The sequence below is a fragment of the Elaeis guineensis genome, chromosome 14, assembly GCF_000442705.2.
Source record: "Elaeis guineensis isolate ETL-2024a chromosome 14, EG11, whole genome shotgun sequence".
NCBI lineage: Eukaryota > Viridiplantae > Streptophyta > Magnoliopsida > Arecales > Arecaceae > Elaeis > Elaeis guineensis.
Window position 1 is genome coordinate 55,687,556 of NC_026006.2, and position 20,243 is coordinate 55,707,798.

Here is a 20,243-nt window from a genome sequence, read left to right on the forward strand (position 1 = left end):
AAACACATACGTCATGTATCTGGTTTATTATCTGCCATGTTCCAGAGAGCTGTTCTACTAATTTCAGACCTCACCATTTGATAGGGGACCTCGCCCTCTCAAATCTAGTAGAGAGAGAGAGAGAGAGACTTACTCTCTAACAAATAGTGACAAATGAAAAAGCTGAACAAATTTAACCAGCCTACAAATTCTCAACTCTGACTACCATTTGAAGTCGGAAAAATCTGAACACTTCGATCAAAATAGTACCGAATGACCATTGTTATTTTTTCCTTGCAAGTGCATCGTCTTAGAACTGAAAAGAACTATATAAAAGGTCAAAAGAACTGAAATGGCATTCATTTGGACCTGTATGTTGGAGGATAGGTGTATGGGCCTCACGAAAGCAATGCTGCCCCGCCCTATGTCCACCGTCATACAAGGAAGGAGGGCCAGTCCACTATTTTCTGTGTACCATTCATGTCTGTTAAATTTTGAGGATTTTTCTTTTCTTGATAGATTGGAAGGGATTCAATTCAAGAAGGGGAATTTCAACATACAGCACAGATTGAATCAAACTAGCAGAACTAGAGGTGTTACCAATCCGGGATTGAAATGAAAGCCTCCTGCAGAATGGAATCCCCTACTCTTGCCTAAAATGACAAAAAGTGGGACCATAAGAAACAATTTTCAGTGATAACTTTAAGAAAACATCAAATTTCTGTTATTAACTAGGCTATTTTTCTCAATCAAAAAAAAAAAGGAAAAAAAATCAGCTGTTGATGAGTTTCTTAATTTAGAAACAAGATAATTGCCGTCTCCTTTTCCATTTTTTTTTTGTGGTAAAGAGAAGTACTGTTGATTCATTGAAGGAAAGATACAACTACAAGTACACATAGTATCTGTACCACATGAGAATAGCAAGCAGCCCAAAACGATAAACAAATTACAAGCCCAACATAAAGAGGAAACAAACTTAAGCCCTAGAAGCAAGGATGGGGATTGGCAAAACACCTCAATCACCCCATCCATCAGTTGTGAAAAGTCATCAGGTTCCACTACACTGCATAAGAAATAAACCTGATGGTGCAAAAAGAAAAGTTGAGCTCAGCATAAAATAATCCCCAACATCCCTGAAGCATATATGATCCTGCTTAGAACATCAAGGATAGTATCAGTGAACCCATCCAGTATATGTTTATTCTGCATACCATTCTGTATAGTATCACCCATCACCAGAGAATCCTGAATGAAGTGCCATTGTCTGCTGTACAGTCTAGACCACCAGAATAATTGCCAGAGTAATAAACCAGTAGATGCTAGTAACACCATCCAATGAAACTGAGAACCATTACTGACAATTTAGAGTTGCTTCCCAATTACCAACACAAACCCAGCTGAGTCTGTCTCCCCGAACACCATATCATAATACAGTGAAAAGGAAAAGGCACTCAAGGCAATAATGCAAACAACAACTTGCAGAGATGTCAGGTAGATCAGGTGCCCATCTCTTATCTTGGCATCCCCCTTCGTCACTCAACCTTTAGATTGGCAGACTGGAATTTTCTTGTTGAAAAAGTTGATAAGAAACTTGGTGGCTGGAAATGGAATACTCCCACACTGGCAGGCAGGTTGACCCTCATTAATTCCGTGCTTAGATTAATCCCTGTCTACCGGATGTCTATTCTCCAAGTCACCACGATCATCATTCAGAGAATTGATCGAATCTGCCGAAGTTTCCTTTGGTCGGACCAGGAGAAGGTGAGCAAATGTAAATACCTTGCCAGCTGGGATATGATTTGGTAGATTTGCCGGCCAAAAAATCTTTGAGGCCTTGGTGTCCCCAACCTATTTATTTTAAACCAATTGCTGCTGATGAAATGGTGGTGGAAATAATTCAATGATCACGGCAAACCTTGGAGCAACTTAATTTGGCAAATATACTGCCGTAGGCAGTCACCAATCTTGTCGTCACCTCATCTCAAATGCACCGCCACACCATTTTGGAAAGGGATACTTAATTTGCAGGATCTGTTCCAAAAAAGTTGTATCGCAAAAATTGGCAATGGACAACAGACTTCCTTCTGGCATGATGTGTGGACAGGAAATGAGCCCTTGAGAACCTTTCTTCCAAATTTGTTTATCATGTCTCACAAGCCCTCTCAGACATTAGCGAAGTTTGTTCAACACCCAAACAAGATAGATCCATTCAGAAGGCCCATGACCACCGCAGCATTGCTAGAATGTCATACTTCAAACCTTCAGCCTGTCCGAAAGTAACGACACCAGAGTCTGGAAATCGAATGCCTCTGCAACCTTGAAGTTGTAATAATCTTTTTGTCACATGGCGGCATCATCTCTCCACTCGGTAAAGCCTTCTGGAAACTCCCTGTTCCTGAGAAAACAAAGATCTTTGGATGGCTCTGCTTCAACAATAAAATACTGACTGCTGATAATCTAAAAAAAAAAGGCATCACTGGCCCAAATGCATGTCCTCTCTGCTCGTCCTTTGGGGAGTCAGTGGACCATTCAATCCTGGAATGTGCCTACTCCAAAGCAATCTGGGCTCTCATTTTACAGAACTTCCCAGTTCCTCCCACTCCCAGCACATATCTTGACTTATGGACTAAATGGGTGCCTTCTCTTGCATTAAAGGGCTTAAGCAGGGCAATAGGTGCAATAGTATTAGTCACCTGCTGGTGCATTCGGAAGGAACGGAACAAGCGGGTGTTTTGCTTTGAAGCAAAATCACCGAAACTGTTAGCAAAACAGGCTGCTTCCTTGTTCTTTGAATGGTCCTCTTCACGTAGCGAAGGAAGCTTTATCATCTTCTCTATGCGAAGCACGGCCATTTAAGCATTCAGGTGTAAGGAGTTGAAGATGGTGCCATTGCTGAGTAAATTCCGTGGGAGTCATACTCTAAAGACCCTAGTTCTTGTTACGTAACTGCTTTGAAGTAGCCACCCATGCAGCCTCTCCTAAAAGCAAGGGCGGAAAACCCACTCACACAATCTAATACCCGTATGTCAGCCTTTTACAAACAGTCCATATCTTTCTCCTCATTGTAAATAGCACCCTTGTTCAATCTATAACTGAATTTCAATAATAACAATGTGGGAGGCCCACCTCCTTCATTATGTTTCAAAAAAAAAAAAAAAAAACCAACTTGCAGAGATGACCAAATGCTCCCACCACAACAAGCATTATTCCTTCTGAAACACAATATGGACTCATAATATAGCATCCATGTGCAGCATTGGCTCACCAAGAACATCATAGCCGATATGCAGCAACCCAACAGAGAACTTACATATTTGTTGGACTCCGACTAGAAATCCTTGAGCTCCCAAAGTCGAACCATATAAATGACAACAATTCTGCTGACTTAATAGACAGCCTTGATTATCCTGTGAAAGGGTTAGGAACAAAGGCAGCCACTGTATATGAGAGTAGTCTGTAAGGAAAGCATACTTGATCAAAATTATTTGTGATAGAACTTGATATCTGGCTGATGAAACAGCAGGATATAAGAGTGTTATCAACAAAAAGATGATGCAATTTAAACATAGCCAACAATAAACATAGAATAAGCTGATGACAGATATGAACTGAGATCCATATGCCTTGAGAAAAATTAGCAGAGGAAAGAAAGCCTAAAAGTCCAGAGTTTCAGCCTGAGCAAGAAGATAATCTGTGACAAGGCCCTTGTAGTGTTCCGATTACAGAGTGCCGAGCCATAAACACAAATAATAATAGGATAAGCACCAGCATAATGAACATTGATCAGCATGGAAACATGAGAGAGATCAATGCTTTCTTAAAAAAATACCACCTGAAGACAATCAGCCTGTAACAGGGCATTTTAGAGCAAAAGGTTACATATCACTCATGTCATAGGTACAGTCAGCAATCAAAGCCTGACGGGCCATAAAGTCTGCTACCTGGTTACATTCCCGGCAAATATGAGAAACCCTAACCGATGGCCTTGATGATAGCCAGTACCTTATGTCATTAAGTAGAGGAGAATGGGTGCGATCAGAAGAGAAAGAAAAGTTAACCAGTGAATCGCTGTTAAAGAATCTCCTTCCAACCAAATATTATGTAGGTGAAGTTCATTAACAGCCATTTTAATTCCCAACCAAGCAGCTGTTAGCTCCACTAGAGGCACAGAAGAAGATTTGATTGCTTTGCCTTGTGCCTTAACTAAAGTTCCAGTATGGTCTCGAATAACAAAACCCACAGTTGACTTGTTTCCTTGAACAGCTGCATGAAAATTTATTTTTAGAACTCCAAGGGCAAGAGGTTGCCAATAGACCAGTTGCGAAGTGTTTAAGGAGGAAGAACCACCCCAGCTCCCTGACAGAGATATCAAAGGGTTCGACTTAAAGGAACCTGGCACAAAAGCCAGAGCATCTTGAATCAACTGTGCCGGCAGCATTACAACATATGCTGAAATAATCTCTCATTATGAGCTACCCAGATCTGCCACACAATGCAAGCCAGAAAAGCTCTCCATCCTGATTCTGCCTAGAGAAAGATGTGCACAAGCTCCGGCAAAGATCAAGGAATAGCAGAGAGACTGCCAAAATTTTTTAGCAAACTCCAGCAGCTTAGGTCAAACGAACAAGAGTGCAAAACATGATTAGCATCTTCGACTATAGAATGACATAAATCACAATGAATTTGATCATGTGGTAATATAGCTCTATTAACTAAAAGGCTCTTACAAGGCAACCGATCCCACGACAGCCTCTAAATAATAGCACCACCACTGCACCCTACCTTATAATCAGAATATTTAACTGCATGATTTCAATTATCAACCACCACACCTGCTGGTTGGTATGTTACACAACTCTTTAGTGATCCAAATGGGAAGACATGGTGCTTTTCTGCATGCTTGTGTATCCCACACAAGGTCATATGTATAAAGAAAATAAAAGCATCCGGACATTGCAGCATCATACATTTAGATGGTAAAATCAAGGTTGAGTGGTCAAAGGGAGAAATTCTCTCAACGCACAATTTTTTTATATTTAAAAAGAGGAATTTACTAGTGGAGAAATTCAAGAAGAAAGGAATATATTTCACGAGGTCTTTTTTTTTTCCTTTCTATAGGATTCGGGCTGTGGCCCACTTCAACACCAGTCCGAGATACTTATGAATATAGATCTAACTCAATCTATTTTACAGGCAGAGCTGAAAAATGCATGCACAGGAGTCAAGCTGCAAATGCAAGGATGCAAAGTCAAGTATCCCTCAACCAAAGGCAACTCATTCAATAAGCGGAGAATGAGAAGGCAACGTCCTATTAGCAGTGGATTGTCCCAAAATGAATGAGTACAAGACTATTTATAGACTATGCAGAAGTTATTTTCCCTCTTCTATCACCTTCTATATTAATTATTTACCCACCAATACTACACTTCATATCTTTTTCATCTATCCTCTAGTCTCTTCATCTACCCATGGCATTTTCTGTGCCACATCATTAGACACATCGTATGTCAAGCCATCAATTTTTTTCAGCTAGTACAAACTCTTGTATCAGATCATCTCTTGCTCTCTCCTACTTTCATGAAAATTCTCAGTTTGGTGTACAAGCCCAACTGTACAGGCATCCTTATGCTTAAAGGCCTTAACAGATGGTGTACCACTATGCATTTCACGATTTTTTTTTTTTTTGAGGTAAGATGTGAGTTTTCAGTGCACCAAATTTCAAAAATAACCAATTTCTACCTGACCAGAATTTCATCCTTTGAAATATCAGCTCTATGATTGTATGTAAATAATCTTTCTAGTGTCATAGGCACAAGCAAAAGCTTTGTGAGGTTGCAGAATTTTGTATGGGTAGATTAAGATCCTTACATGGTAGATGAAGATTCTGAAGTAGTTCCACCGGCCTTCCTTCATCATTTAATATATTGTAAGTAGAAGCAGCATTTCTCTGTTAAACAAATTGGAAATTAAGGTAAATAAAATAATCACTTGAAAGCTGCATCGAATAATAATGAAGAAACAAAATAATAAAATAATCATCATAATTCACAACAAGAATCCATATTTCTGGTGATTTTGACTGCAACAACAGCAAAAACAGGGGCTGCTAGAAAAATTTAAAACATTTGAATACTAATCAATACCAAATCGTTGCTTCCAATTTCATTCCTGTAGACCGTATGAAGCGACGGAGCTCAGGGCTCACTGGCTCAATGTGCCTTCCACAGCCAAGAATCAGAATCTCTGAAATAAACGCTAAACAAATGTAATGAAAAAGATCAAAAGAAAAGAAAAAAAACATAAGCCAAGAAAATTGAAATAATAAAGAATCAATAGATGAAAAGATGTGCATGGCACAGATTATACAAAATGCAGACATTAAAATGAGAAGAAAAATTGCAAACCAGTTCCATCAAGAAACAAAATTTCATTAATATTTTTAAAAAGCTACATTATAAGATTTCAGTTACTGAGTCTAGAAATCAATTTGTCATCTTACTATAAAAGAAAAGGCATATAATACATTTCTGATTAATTAACAAGGTCATCAAGCACAGAATGTATTTCTACTGAAGAACATATCAGCAACAACTAGAGGAAGGAAGATATAGAATCACTTCTCTTCTCTAGAGAAACTCCTTTCAATAGCTTTCATCAGAATATTAGTTTAACGTCGTGCTCACCCGTTTACCCTTTCTAGAAAAGCTAGATCCCGGTACATAAGGCCAATTGCAGATGCAAGTAGATGCAGCTCCTATAGAACATATTTGAAGAACAATTACTTAAATAGCTGGCCCATTATGATATCCTAATTCATGCACGGATTCTACATAAAAATTCTGAAAATACATAAAACATAAAAAGAACCTAAAATATGAAAGTCCATAAACATGGTTGTTTTTCATAATTGTTTATTCAATATTACAGATAAGCCACCCAGTACTTAAATAGTAGATTGCATCTTAGAAAGCATCTGGTGTTATCGTGTTGTCTAGTTCATTTCCCTAATATAGTGACAGTGTTATTATATGAATACTAAAATGACAAAGTTGACCTTCTCATTCTACTTAGGATTCTAGTACTAGTTGGTTAATAATTTTATGGTTGCTAACTAGAGGATTTTTGCTTTATCTTTTCAATGTTTCGTTTATTGTCCCTAAAATGTTGGTTCGAACTTTTACTTGAGTATAGTTCACACACATCCCTGTAAATAGATCAGCACATTCACATTTCTCACCTGCATGATATAGCAAATGACATATTCACGCACATATAGATGGTACCGTAGATCTTATTTTTCTTTTTTAGAGAGAATAATCCCCCCCCCTCAAAAAAAAAAAAAGAAAAGAAAAAAAAGAAAAAAAGAAACCATGAAGAACCCAATCAGCTTCTGGTTGAAACAATAACATGACCATCTAGAAATCAGTCAATTGCAGGACAACATAATAAAGGGAAAATGCTTGCAGAACAAATACCTGGAACTGGCCACAGAATTTGAAATATGGATAGACTGCACTTGTTCCCATTAAAAAAAAAAAAACAAGTATTAATAACTTGTTAAAATGACTTAATTTTTTTTAAGTCAGACATATTGAACAACCAAATTCCAGTCTCTGTCTAAAAATAGTAGAATAAATGGCAGCAGAAGAAACATATATATGAAATTAGCTAGAAGGTCAAGAACTAGGACACGAGAATGCAGATAACTACATGATTAATAAAATCAAGTAAGAAATTATAATATCTTTCTGCTCGAAGAATAAATGATATTAAGTTCCATCATGACCAGACCAACTTCCAACTTAGCAAGAACAAGTAAGTTCCTGTCTTGTGAACCATGTAGTCACATGACAGATGGATAATGTAACAAACCACATGGCCAGAAATCGCCTCTTAAACAATATAATATATAAACATCTTTCTTTTTTGATGATAATAGATAAGCAACTTTCCAACCTACCTTTCAGCAGTAATCTCTGAAAAAAATTTTAGGGCTCATGCTTGTTCTTTACAATAAGCAAGCTCCCCTCATACTCTACATCATTAACTGTAAATCCTGTGTCAGAATACCTAGAAAAAGGAACAGATTCAGAAAAGAATATTTAATCTGGCAAAGAGATACTGAAGTAGCAGATAGAGTGATCAAATTCTTCAAAATCAAATATTTACTGTCTCTACATATATTGTTCCCATGGAAGGCTTGATTTGAAACAACATTGGCAAGTCTTGATCAAACATCATCATTGCTAATAGAAAGCTCAATTGACTCGCAACAACTTAGAAACATCAAGTAATTATAATTAAAATTGCATGATCTCACCTTTCACCTAAAAAATCTTAACTTTCTCATTACGCTAAATTTACCAAATACAATAAAAAATCACTTACTATAAAATGTCACTGAAATTTACAGAAAACTAACTAGATCATCAGACGGTAAGGTTAAATTCACTCACAAGAAGAAATAGAATGGTCAAGAAGGTATGATTAAGCTTTCCTCTTTTCTCCGTTGACCTAAAAATCATCACTTTCTCTTAAACCCTCATGTTACAGTTCCATAAATGGATCATAATCTCTCACTGAAATTAATATCAAAAATATTTGAAGAGAAAAAAGAAAAGCAAGGATCATCAGAATGTAATGATATGGGACAAAATACGGTTGGAAGCGAAGTTGCCCTCAGGCACGCTGTGGATGAGATCTATCTGATCATAAAGAGAAAACGTGCGCCTGCCTGATCATGATCAAACGAAAGTTTAGAACAAGAACAACGTTCCTTTAACAATTAAATCTAAAACAGAAACAATTAATCCCAAAAATAACTCAAACAACTGAAAAAAAACAAAAAGAAGAAGAAGATAACGGACGATGAGACGGTAAAGTCGAAACCTGAGCGAAGGGAGGGTTTGATTGGAGGGTTTAAGGTTTCTTTCCGAAGCGTCTTCACGAGATAATTATTTTATTATGATAATTATTATTACGTTATTGCTGGATGTGGGTGTAATTGTGTAAATAGGGAGGTCATTGGTGTGGGTACGGTGCTTCTTGTTGAAGCGCTGATCTATTTAGTCCCACATCGCCGGTTTACAAAATGTTATAATGCTCTAAGAGATAGAAGTCTCGCTACCTCCATCGCCGAGCTCAGTAACGAGAGCCTGTAACCCAAGTGGGGGCAATGGGTGGTTCGGACGCTGGGTTACGCCTTTGGGTCTGGGTGTAATGGGGGCGTATGGCTGGCTCGCCCGTTCCAAGTTGGGTGGTGAGATGTGCGGCTCGGGCTAAGGCCTGAGTCGTGCCTTTCCTAAAGTGGAGGGGACCGCGTGAGGCTGGCTTCACAGAGCAGCGAACACCTCCCGCTCTCAACGGTGGGAGGATAACGGGCCGCCGCACCATGCACCCTTTACGGCCCACGGGCATACCATTAGCGAACAACCACCTTTTTTTTTCCTCTCTTTCTTTCTTCTTCTTCTTTGTTGGATGGCTCAGCCTCCCATTCTCTCTTTAAAAAATAAATTTAAAAAAAAATTCCCAGCTTCATCCCCGGCTCTGAACATTTTGGATTGGGTCAATGTCATGCTGAATCCTGACCCGATCGGATGAGCCAAATCCAGTCCACCAACGGGTTAAACTGGGCTCAAAATCATGACCCAAGGGGTAATTAGGCTGGGTCTGTCCCGGTCTCAATCCTATTCTGTTTGTGTGATGTTTGTTGCAGCCAATCCCTCCATCGTCGGTGTCGCGCATCTATAAGAAAAGTCCTCACAGACCGAAGATACCTCCGGCGGGGACCCTCCGACGGTCAAGTCAGAGAGAAAACTAGGCAACAATGAAAAATCAGGGGCTCAACAGGAGAGAGAGAGAGAACTAGAGAGAGAGCTCAAGAGCTAAGAGGCGCTTCAGAGAGCTTGAGGAAGCTTGCTCAGAATTTAGAACTTATCAATACTGTTGCCTTGCCCCATTTTATAGTAGAACGCGATATGGTCCCGCCATTAATGGTGCAGACAACTGAGGAGTTGTCAAATCGTCGGAGGCTGTCACATCACCGTGGGTTGTCAAGTCACTGGGATTGATCCATGTCTTTGACAGGACAATGCCCTAGGGCGGCCATACCGGATGTCCTTGATAGGACAACTGCCATAGCGGTTGTACGGCGTTTGGGTGGGCTGGCTGACTATAGGTCGGTATTCGGCTGTCGAGACATCGGGTGATGACTCGGAGACACCATCGGCTGGTCCGGTGCCTTGCGGAAGTCGGACGTCGGCTGCCACCCCCGATAGTGGGTCAGTGATTTGGGCTCGACCGCTTGGTCGGTCGGGAAACAATATGAGTCTGTTCGGCCGACATACCTTCGGTCGGATATCGTCGAAAGCCATTGCCAGCAGTCATCGTCGGAATCGTCGGTCGGTAGAGTCGGGCGATGGTCTGACCGGTCCGAGGGTAAGTCGGCGTACAAAGGTTGGTCGATATATCCCAACAGTTGCCCCCCCCACTCCTGAATCGGATGACATATTGGCCAACGCTTCCACGTGAAGCGAAAATTTAGTGCAGGGGCAAAATGGTAATTTTAAAACTTTTTCAAAATTACTATTTTACAGCGAAATTATTAATTAATCTCATTAATTAATACTAATTAAACCTACACTAGGATCTAAATATGATACAACAGCATGCATTTAAATTTGAAATTCAAATTTGAATCAGTAAACCTTTTACAGTACTGTGTTCAGAACACATCACCTTTTGCGGGTAGTCGATCACCACAATCTGATCACCGTCGGGGGGCTCTGATCATCACGTCGCAACCACACAAATGTCTGGCCTCTGCGGATCGTCCACACGAAGCTCCCGTCTGATCAGCTCCTCACGAATGCTAGTTTGTGATTTCATCCTTTTGATGGCAGATGTTGATCGAACTCCTTCGATCGATGTGTGCCGACTTCTCGGATGCTTCGGATCGTCTACACAGTTGCTTGAGAGGCTGATGGATCTCTCCCTAAAATTTGGTGGACTCACGACACTCGTGGCATACCAATCTCACTTCCCGAACCCTAGGTAGAAACCCTAGGGTACACACCAAAAACCCTGTGCCCAATTTTCTCTCTTTTCTTTCTTTTTCTCTCGGAAGGTTTTGGACCTTCACCTTGCGCAGAAGCCTTCCTTACGCCCCAAAGTTTCTCTCTTAAAATTTCTACGCACGTCCCACCTTTCTCCTCTTTTTAAAACAACGTCAAACGTGTCTTATCCGCGTGAGAGGATAAAGACAAGAGGTTACATATTTGAATTCAAATCAAATTTGAATTCAAACGAAAACCAACTTATCCCTATCCTTTTGGGCGTGAGAAGAGAAGGGGCGTGGCTCTTTGTGCGTGGAAAATGTTTCACGAGAAACCTTTTCTCGTGTAAGTAATGTGGCGCACAAAATGGATAAGGATGAAAGGGCAAGTGATAAGTTATCCATTCAAATTCAAACCATGTTTGAATTTGAATGGCTAACTAATTATTTTATCCATCCATATGGCACACAAATGAGGGCGTGGGGAAAGGTTTTGCGTGAGAAAAATTTCATGAGAAGTTTCTTCTCGTGAATTCAAATGGGTGCAAGGAAGTTGGGTGTCGCAGGGAATTTAAAACAAGGTGGTTTGATTTAAATTGAGCCAACCTAGTTTAAAATAGGTTAAGTACAATTAGACCAGATTAAACCCAACATAATTAGGCTTAATTAGGCTCAATAAAATCTTAATCAAATCAGGAATTAACTAAACCTAACCCCTGATCAAATCAGGGACTAAACCACTTTAGCGATTAGGTCAACATTTAACCTAATCGGGTCAATCCAAACTGAATCCAATTCAATTGGACTTGATCCAAAAATAATTACTCAATCAAATTAAATTAATTAATAATTAAATCACTAATTAAACCTCTCATAAATATTGAGTTCAAATCCAATGGACAATCAGGCATCAGAGACCATCGATATGAAACCCTGATCAAAGAGTTCAAATTTCAAATTCAAAATTTGAAATTCAAAATTTTGACTCCGGTACCCAAAATGTGTGGAACTCATGATTAGAGAATCCTAATTCTCAATCATAGAGTCTCAGATAGATAAGACTCATAAACAGCCATCAGATCAGAAAGGAACCTCTAATGTGTGTGACCCCGCAGGTTCGAACCTAAACCGGTAGCACAGGAACCAATTCCTGTACTAATCGAAGTGACCATCTAGCAATGGTACCCGATGACCGGATAGATCGAATAATCACAATCACAACATTCAGAACCTACGTGAATATGGTTACCGTATAATTCATCCCTTTTGACCCTTGTGTTTAGGACGACTCAGGGTTAAACTGTCAACCCTGATGATATCATCCGAATCGTGCTCAACTCAATTAGTCCTGTGACTCCTCACTAGGACTACCCTGGTCAAAGTTTTGCTAAATTGAAATACGACTGTACACAGCTCCTAAACTGGAGTGGTCAATCCCATCTTGACACACGCACCGACAAGTCAAGTACTTGACTACACCCAGCAACCTTCCGTCACTGAATTAGAAATTCAGGTAGTCCAGTACCTAAGTGCAGTGAGTTGCTTGCAAGTCACCGTAGCAGTCTCAGGTTGGAGGGACATTTATACCCATATCCCATCGGAGCAAATCTTGACAGCAGAAATAGCTCCGGAGTTGGTCACATTCAGTGCAGATGTACCATTACATCTCACCTGTATGCCATACCAGTGTCTCCACACTCTTTGGTTATGAGGACAACCAACCCATATGGCACACAATGACCTATGCTCGATAAACGTTGTCGTCCTTGATAACAACGTATCATTTGGTCGCGAACATGTTTAAGGACTAAGCGACAAATCCTCCTTTGTCGAGTCTAAATAGTCCTAAGGACTTCACCACAACACAGGAGTTCATTAGAAGATGAAATATTTATGATGAAAAAATATCAAAATAATTTTTATTTATTTATAATTCATGTACTAATACAAAAGGAGCACAACCGTCAACAGGCTGACGATTGGCTTTGGGACACTATTCCCAACACCATGTGGGCGACGGCTTCGGGCGAAAGGAGTGGTTTCCCATCACGTCATGCTCCAACTCCGATGATCATACCAATGAGCGATCCGATGTCAGATGACTCCTTGGGAACGCAAACCGCCGTCTCCTTGGGAACACGAACTGCCATCAGTTAACGAATTCCGCGATGCGATTTTTTCGCCACGTGTCAGGAGGCTATTGGGCTGGAACCGTTCACGTGGATGGAGGCGATGTGGCTTGATCTGGTGGCAGGTGCGTCGAACCGTCGGACCGAGGAAGGGCCCAGGCGCTGCCACATGTCGGCATTCGGGAAGCCCTCGTCCGACGTGCTTTCATCTCGACCATTGAAGGGCCTTATATATATGCGGCCACTTACATCCAAAACTTCACTTTTACTGCAAATCTACTCCTGGCGCTGAGGCTCTGTCGAGTTGTCCCCCAGTCCCAGATAGTTGTCTCCGTCCTCTGCCTTTGAAAGCTCCTTTCGAAGTTTTCTTTTCTGTGCCTGTTTCCTTGCCTCCTTTCTTCTTTGCTATTTTTCTCTTTGTTCTTCTTCCTGGGGCTAGCGTTATGGCTAGGACCTCTCCTCGAGGAAGTCAGTCAAAAAACCCGACCGACGATTCTCGATCGACCCCGGAGGTGGAGGCTTCTTCACTTTCGGGGCAGAACATCCAACGGCTCAGGTAGCAATACAGTATCCCGAAGCAGTTCGAACTCTTCGCCCCTGGGACCGAGGGTCGGGTTAACAACCCGCCTCTGAGCCAGATGGCCTTCTATGTCGAGGACCTTCGGGCAGGTCTTCGCTTCCCGATTTCGGAGTTTGTCCGGAACATTTTAGATTATTACGAGCTTTGTCCGGCGTAACTGATGCCGAACTCAGTCTAGTTAACAATCAGTTTTGCTCTATTGTATCAGCTTTTGCCGACCTTTCTCCGTATTTCTTTCTTTCAGACATTCTTCATCCTTTGACCCCACCCGAAAGCTCGAAGGTGGTGGTTCTTCAATTTTCGAAAGGGTCTTTCGTTTATCATCGATCTTCCATCATCGATCTACGGGTGGAAGAACCAACTTTTCTTTGCTTCTTCTTCGCTTCCTTGGGGATTCCTTTCTCGCTGGGGCGTCCCTCGGACTCGATCGAATGAAAATAGTCGGGTGGAGGATAGAGACCGAGAGGACTTTCTCCGACTGAAGGATGTGTCGGTGCCGAAGCAGAGGGAGCTCGTTATCGAGCAAGCTCTGTACGACATCGGTCTGAGTTCGGTTTCTCATTTAGGTACATCTCCGTCTGTCGGTCATTTTTTATCTTTTTTATCCATCTTTGGACTTGTGCTGACCCTTTGTTGAAATTGCAAGGATACCGCCGAGAGTGAGGCTGACAGACGCCGACATTCGGCAACATGCGGCGAGGAAGAGACCGGCGCCCGGGGCCAGACCATCGCGGCCTCCTAAGAGGCCTCAGATATCATCGCCGACCGACATTGCGACGGCGGCAGCGTAGCCCGACACCGAACGTGCGTTAGGTTATGAGCCGGTCATCGCTCTGTCGGCACCGACGGTGCCACCTGAGGTGCCATCTGAGGAAGGGGCGGCTGAGGGGGCAGCCGAAGGAGCGTTGGCCCCCTACCCACTGAAGAGGTTCGGGCCGAAGCACGTGAGCCCGAACGACCTGCGGCGGCTCCCGTCGCACCCTTAGGAGGAACTCAGTCAAGTTCGAGCTTCCCATCCCTCTCCGATCTTCGAGCCTGGGCGACAGGTCGGGGGAAGGCTCCGATGGCACCGGCGGACGACTCGAGGTCGGCGGGCCATGTCGCACCGTCTGACGTTCGGGTCCCCGAGGGAGCGTCGGCCCTGGCCAACAACAACTTGGCCAAGAGGTTGTGTCAGGCAACTGTTCTCCCGATCGATCGGGAGCTCTTGAGGGGTCGACCGGTGTCCGACATGCTTTCTTCCTTTTACCCGACCATGATCCAAGTGAACTCTTCTTTCTTTTCTCTCCTCTTCATTGTTATTTTTATCGTTTCATTTTTCTGACGATCGACCTTCTATTTGCAGCTGATCTATAATATGTCTGAGCTGGAGGTCGGGTACCGAAGGTTCGATGATGTCCGGACAGCCTGGAAGAATAGGGCCGAGATCATCGAAGCTGAGAAGGCGATGCTGGTGGACCAACTGAAGTTGTCGGTTGACCGTGAGGCTAGGCTCGAGGAGGAGATCTCCCGACTCACCAACGGCCTAGCTGCCTCGGAGGTCGAACTTCAGTCGGCTCGCGAGCAAATCCAGTGCAAGACCCGCTGCGTTCACCGACTGTGGTGGGAGCGGGATGGCTGCGTCAGGGAGCTCGAGGCCAAGCATGAACGCTTCACGTTAGCCTGGAGAACCTGGCCAAGGCCGAGGAGAACCTGTCTCCGCCAAAGCTGACGCCGACATAGTGAAGGCGGAGGCAGAGCCGGCCAAGGAGGTACTGAGTCTGGCGGTGGAGGACTTCGATGGCTCAGATGAGTACCAGGAGGAGCTCCTCGAGAGCGGCTTCGCCTCCTATCGGGTGGGGTACGAGGATGCCCGGGATGTGATTCAGAGTCTGCACCCAGAGCTTGACTTGAGCGGCATCGTCCCTCTAGGGTCGGAGGACCAAGCCACAGAGGAAGAGGCCGACCCACTACCGATGGAACGAGTTGCCGAGGATGAGGTGGCTCCAACCCCCGGTCCCTTCCTGACCCGAGCGGGCACGTCGGTTGCTCTCGAACTCCACCCGGTGCAAGAAGTCGACTCCAACGAATAGTCGGAGTATCTGCCCGTTATCTTTGTATTTCCATTTTCTGTTTAGTCTTTGATATTTGTAATCCGACTTCATCCCAATTTTGTAATCGGGCTTCGATCCAATTTTGTAAGTCATTTTAATTTAACAAAATCAAAGACTTTTCACACTTTTTCCCACATGCGGTTGAATATGTTTGATCGTCCGAGCCATCTCCGAGTGCATAGGTTGTAGCTCCGACATTTCTCACTAGGACGTTCGGTAGGCTCTAGCGTAGTCGATCAAGGTAGTCAGTAGCGTGCGCCATGCCAAAGACAGTGCAAGCCCCGATCGCAGGCCGGCATCCTGACCATCATACAGATAGCGTAGGATTCGATGGTCGAGAGCCGTACCAATTGTAGGTCGAATGTCCGCCGCTCGGACCTTGGTCGGGCGTGTACATCAGGTTGAGTGTCGACCGATCACCGAACGTAGCTCGTTGGACAGGATAACGATGATAAGTCGAATATCCATTGTTCGATCCTTGGTCGGGCATGCACGTCAGGACGTATAATAAACGGTGGCAAGCCGAATATCCTCTGATCAGTCGTGACCAAGTCGGTTCGTCGCAAGTCGAATATCCATTGCCCAGACCTTGGTCGGGTGGGTACGTCGCGGCGAATGATAAACGATGGCAAACCGAATATCCTTCGACTGGTCGTAACCGAATCGACATGTCGTAAGTCGAATACCCGTTGCCCGAACCTTGGTCGGATAGGTACGTCGTGGTTGTCTTGACGTTTTGCTCTTCTTAGTCGGAGCTAAGTCGACAAGTTAGCCAGCTGCGTTGCTCGAGAGTCAACTGTGGAAGGAGTGCGGCTTTAACTTAGAGAGGTTTCATCGTCAGCGCTGGCCTTCCGTTAATGTAGACTGAACCGTAAGAGTCATGTGTCGGCGATCGAGTCGTAGATTCGGCGATCAAGTCGTCGATCGAGTCGTAAACTCGACGTAGAGTCGGCAATCAAATCGTAGATTCCCAACGAGATGTGGGGCTCAAGTCGGGACGTCGAGGCTCGTACTTTTGGCGAGGGCCGACCCTCGACAGAGAGCCAAACTTTTGTAGACTCTGGAGTTTTGAAATTGTATTGTATTCCGAGCAAGAGGGGCATATAGAATTCATTGATAATACAATTTCAGGTTGTCAGCATTCCAAGTCCGGAGAATGGCCATCCCTTCCAAGGTTTCAAGTCGGTAGGCGCCCGGCCTGCAGGTGTCTGCAATCTTGTAGGGTCCTTCCCAGTTCGGGGACAGTTTTTCTTGATCCTGAGGCTTCGAGACTTCCGCCTTCCTTAGAACTAGGTCTCCGGATCTGAAGGACTTTGGCTTAACTTTAGTATTGTAGTACCGGGCCACTATTTATCGATAGGAAGCCATGAGGAGTTGATCCTCGCATCGGAGCTCGGGTAGGAGGTCCAAGTCAGCTCTCCGACACTCGAAATTATCCGATTCACGATATTGCTAAACTCTAATCGATGGTAGCCTGATCTCTAGTGAGATCATTGCCTCCGTCCCGTAGGCCAGGTTGAAAGGAGATTCTTCGGTCGGGGCCCGGAGTGTCGTTCGGTATGCCCATAGGATCAAGTGCAACTCTTCGACCCAGAGGCCTCTGACTTCATTCAGTCGAGTCTTCAACCCATGCAGAATGATCCGATTGGTTACTTTGACTTTCCCGTTGGACTGTGGATGGCCGACCGAGGTCAGCTTATGCGTGATATGAAATCTCGCACAAAATTTTCTGAAATCATTGTTGTCGAACTGTCACCCATTGTCGGTGATGATGGTGTGCGGTAGTCCGAACCTAAAGATGATGGACTTCTAGACAAAGTCTTCCATCTTACGCTCGGTAATTTATGCTAGAGGTTCAGCCTCCACCCACTTGGTGAAGTAGTCGATCGCGATAACTATAAACTTACTTTGGCCAGACGCCGGAGGGAAAGGGTTGAGTATATCGACCCCCCATTGGGCGAAGGGCCATGGGGCGACAATGAAAGTCAGTTGGTTGGCGGACTAATGTTGTAAGTTGGCATACTTCTGACACGGCTCACACCTCTAAACCAAGTCAGCCGCATCTTTCTTCATGGTGGGCCAGTAGTAACCTTGCTGCAGGACTTTGTAGGCCAAAGATTTGCCTCCCAGGTGACTTCCGCAAATCTCCTCATGCACCTCTCTGAGTGCGTAGTCCGCATCCGTCGGTCCCAGGCACCGTAGCAAGGGAAGGGAGAACGACCTTTTGTAGAGTCGCCCGTCCATCATTACATACTGGGAGGCTGCCCATCGGAGTCGCTTGGCTTCCACGGGATCTTCGGGGCTGGTTCCATCAATCAGGTACTGAATGATCGGATCCATCCAGCTTGGCTCAATCGTCAGTTGGAGTACCTCCTCAGCCTTGTCGACGCTCGATTGCTCGAGACTCTCCACGAGTGTCTGGCCCAAAGTGCCATAGGTAGATGTCGCAAGCTTGGAGAGTGCATCGGCCCGAGCATTCTCCGACCTGAAAATGTGGAAGATCTCGAAATACTTGAGGTGTGCCATGAGATCTCTCACATTTCGAAGATATTTCATCATGGTCGGGTCCAGTGCTTCGAATTTACATTTGACTTGCCCCACAATCAGCTGGGAGTCGGAGAAGACTCTGAGGCTGTCGATCCTGAGCTCCTTCACCACTCTCAAGCTGACGAGAAGCGCTTCATACTCGGCTTGATTATTGAAAGTTTTGAAGTTGAATCAGAGGGCGTACTCGGTAACCACTCCCTCTGAGTTGGTGAGCAGGAACCTAGCCCCGCTCCCTTGGGCATTGGAAGCTCCATCTATATGTAACACCCAGGTTGATCCAGGGTTAAATTCAGAAGTCGCAGCTTCTTTGGAGCTCCCACCTTCTGACATTTGGTCGGCTATCGGGCATTCCGCAATAAAGTCAGCCAAGACTTGGGCTTTCAAAGCAGATCGTGGTCGGTACTGAATGTCAAACTCGCTCAGCCTCACCGTCCATTTTGCCAGTCGTCCTGATGTGTCGGGGTGGTGGAGGATTGCCTTCAGGGGCTGGTCGGTGAGGACCACGATGACGTGTGCCTGAAAATATGGATGGAGTCGTTGCGCGGATATGACCAAGGCAAATATCATCTTTTCCGCCCTTGAGTACCGAGTTTCAGCCCTGCAGAGCACTTTGCTGGTATAATATACGGGCTGGTGAGTTCAGCTCTCGTTCTCCCAGACGAGCACCAAACTAACAGCCTCTGAGGCGGTGGCCAAATAAAGGTATAATGTTTCTCCGACCTCTGGCTTTGCAAGCAGGGGCGAAGAGGTTAGGTACTTCTTCAAATCTTCAAAGGCTTGCCGGCACTCATTCGGCCAAGAAAAGTCCTTCGTCTTCCTCAGGGTTTTGAAGAACGGAAGGCATCTCTCAGCCGATCGAGAGATAAATCGACTGAGCACGATGATCTTTCCATTGAGTTGCTGCACCTCTTTTTTAGTGTTCAGGTGCCGCATGTCGATGATCGCCTTTATCTTCTCGGGGTTGGCCTCGATTCTGCGTTGAAAAATGAAGAACCCAAGGAACTTTCCCGAAGGCACCCCGAAGGCACACTTAATCGGAATTTGCTTCATTCGATGTCGTCGAAGAGTGCGAAAGGTTTCTTCCAAGTCTTGGACATGATTTGAAGCCTGTGCGCTCTTCACCAGCATGTCGTCTACATACACCTCCATGTTTCGTCCGATTTGATCTTTGAAGACCTTATTGACGAGGCGTTGGTAGGTGGCTCTGACATTCTTCAGACCGAAGGGCATCACTCTGTAGCAGTAAAGGCCCTTGGCAGTCACAAAGGCCGTATGCTCTTCGTCCTCGGGTGCCATCCGGATTTGGTTATATCCAACAAAGGCATCCATGAAGCTGAGTAGTCGGTGATCGGATGTTGCATCCACCAGTTGGTCGATCTTCGACAGTGAAAAGATGTCCTTCGGACAGGTCCGATTCAAGTCGGTGTAGTCGATATAGATTTTTCACTTCCCGTTGGCTTTCTTCACCATGATGACATTAGCGAGCCAGTCGGGATATGTGATTTTTCTGATGAAGCCCACCTCAAGTAACTTGTCCACTTCCTCGTCGATGGCCTTCTGTCTTTCGGAGGCGAAAGTCCATTTCTTCTATCTCACCGGCTTCGCGCTAGGGGCGATGTTGAGTCGGTGAGTCATCATTTTCGAAGGTATGCCAGACATGTCCATTGCCGACCAAGCGAATATGTCGGCATTAGCCTTTAGCAGCTCTATCAGCTGCCGTCGCTCCGGGTCGGACAACTGCGACCCGACCCAGACTATCTGTTCAGAATTCTTTGTCATCGGGATGGAAATCAGCTGTTCAGCCGGTTCACCCCGCTCCTCCTCTTCCCGTTGGTCCTGCTTATCGGCCGTCAGGGAGTCCT

The 20,243-nt window shown here is 44.3% G+C and overlaps 1 pseudogene; it reads right to left on the minus strand.

Annotated features, from left to right (window-relative positions):
* Positions 1-789: 789 nt before the first annotated feature.
* Positions 790-20,243, minus strand: part of LOC105057745 (uncharacterized) — a 48,510-nt pseudogene continuing 29,056 nt past the window's right edge.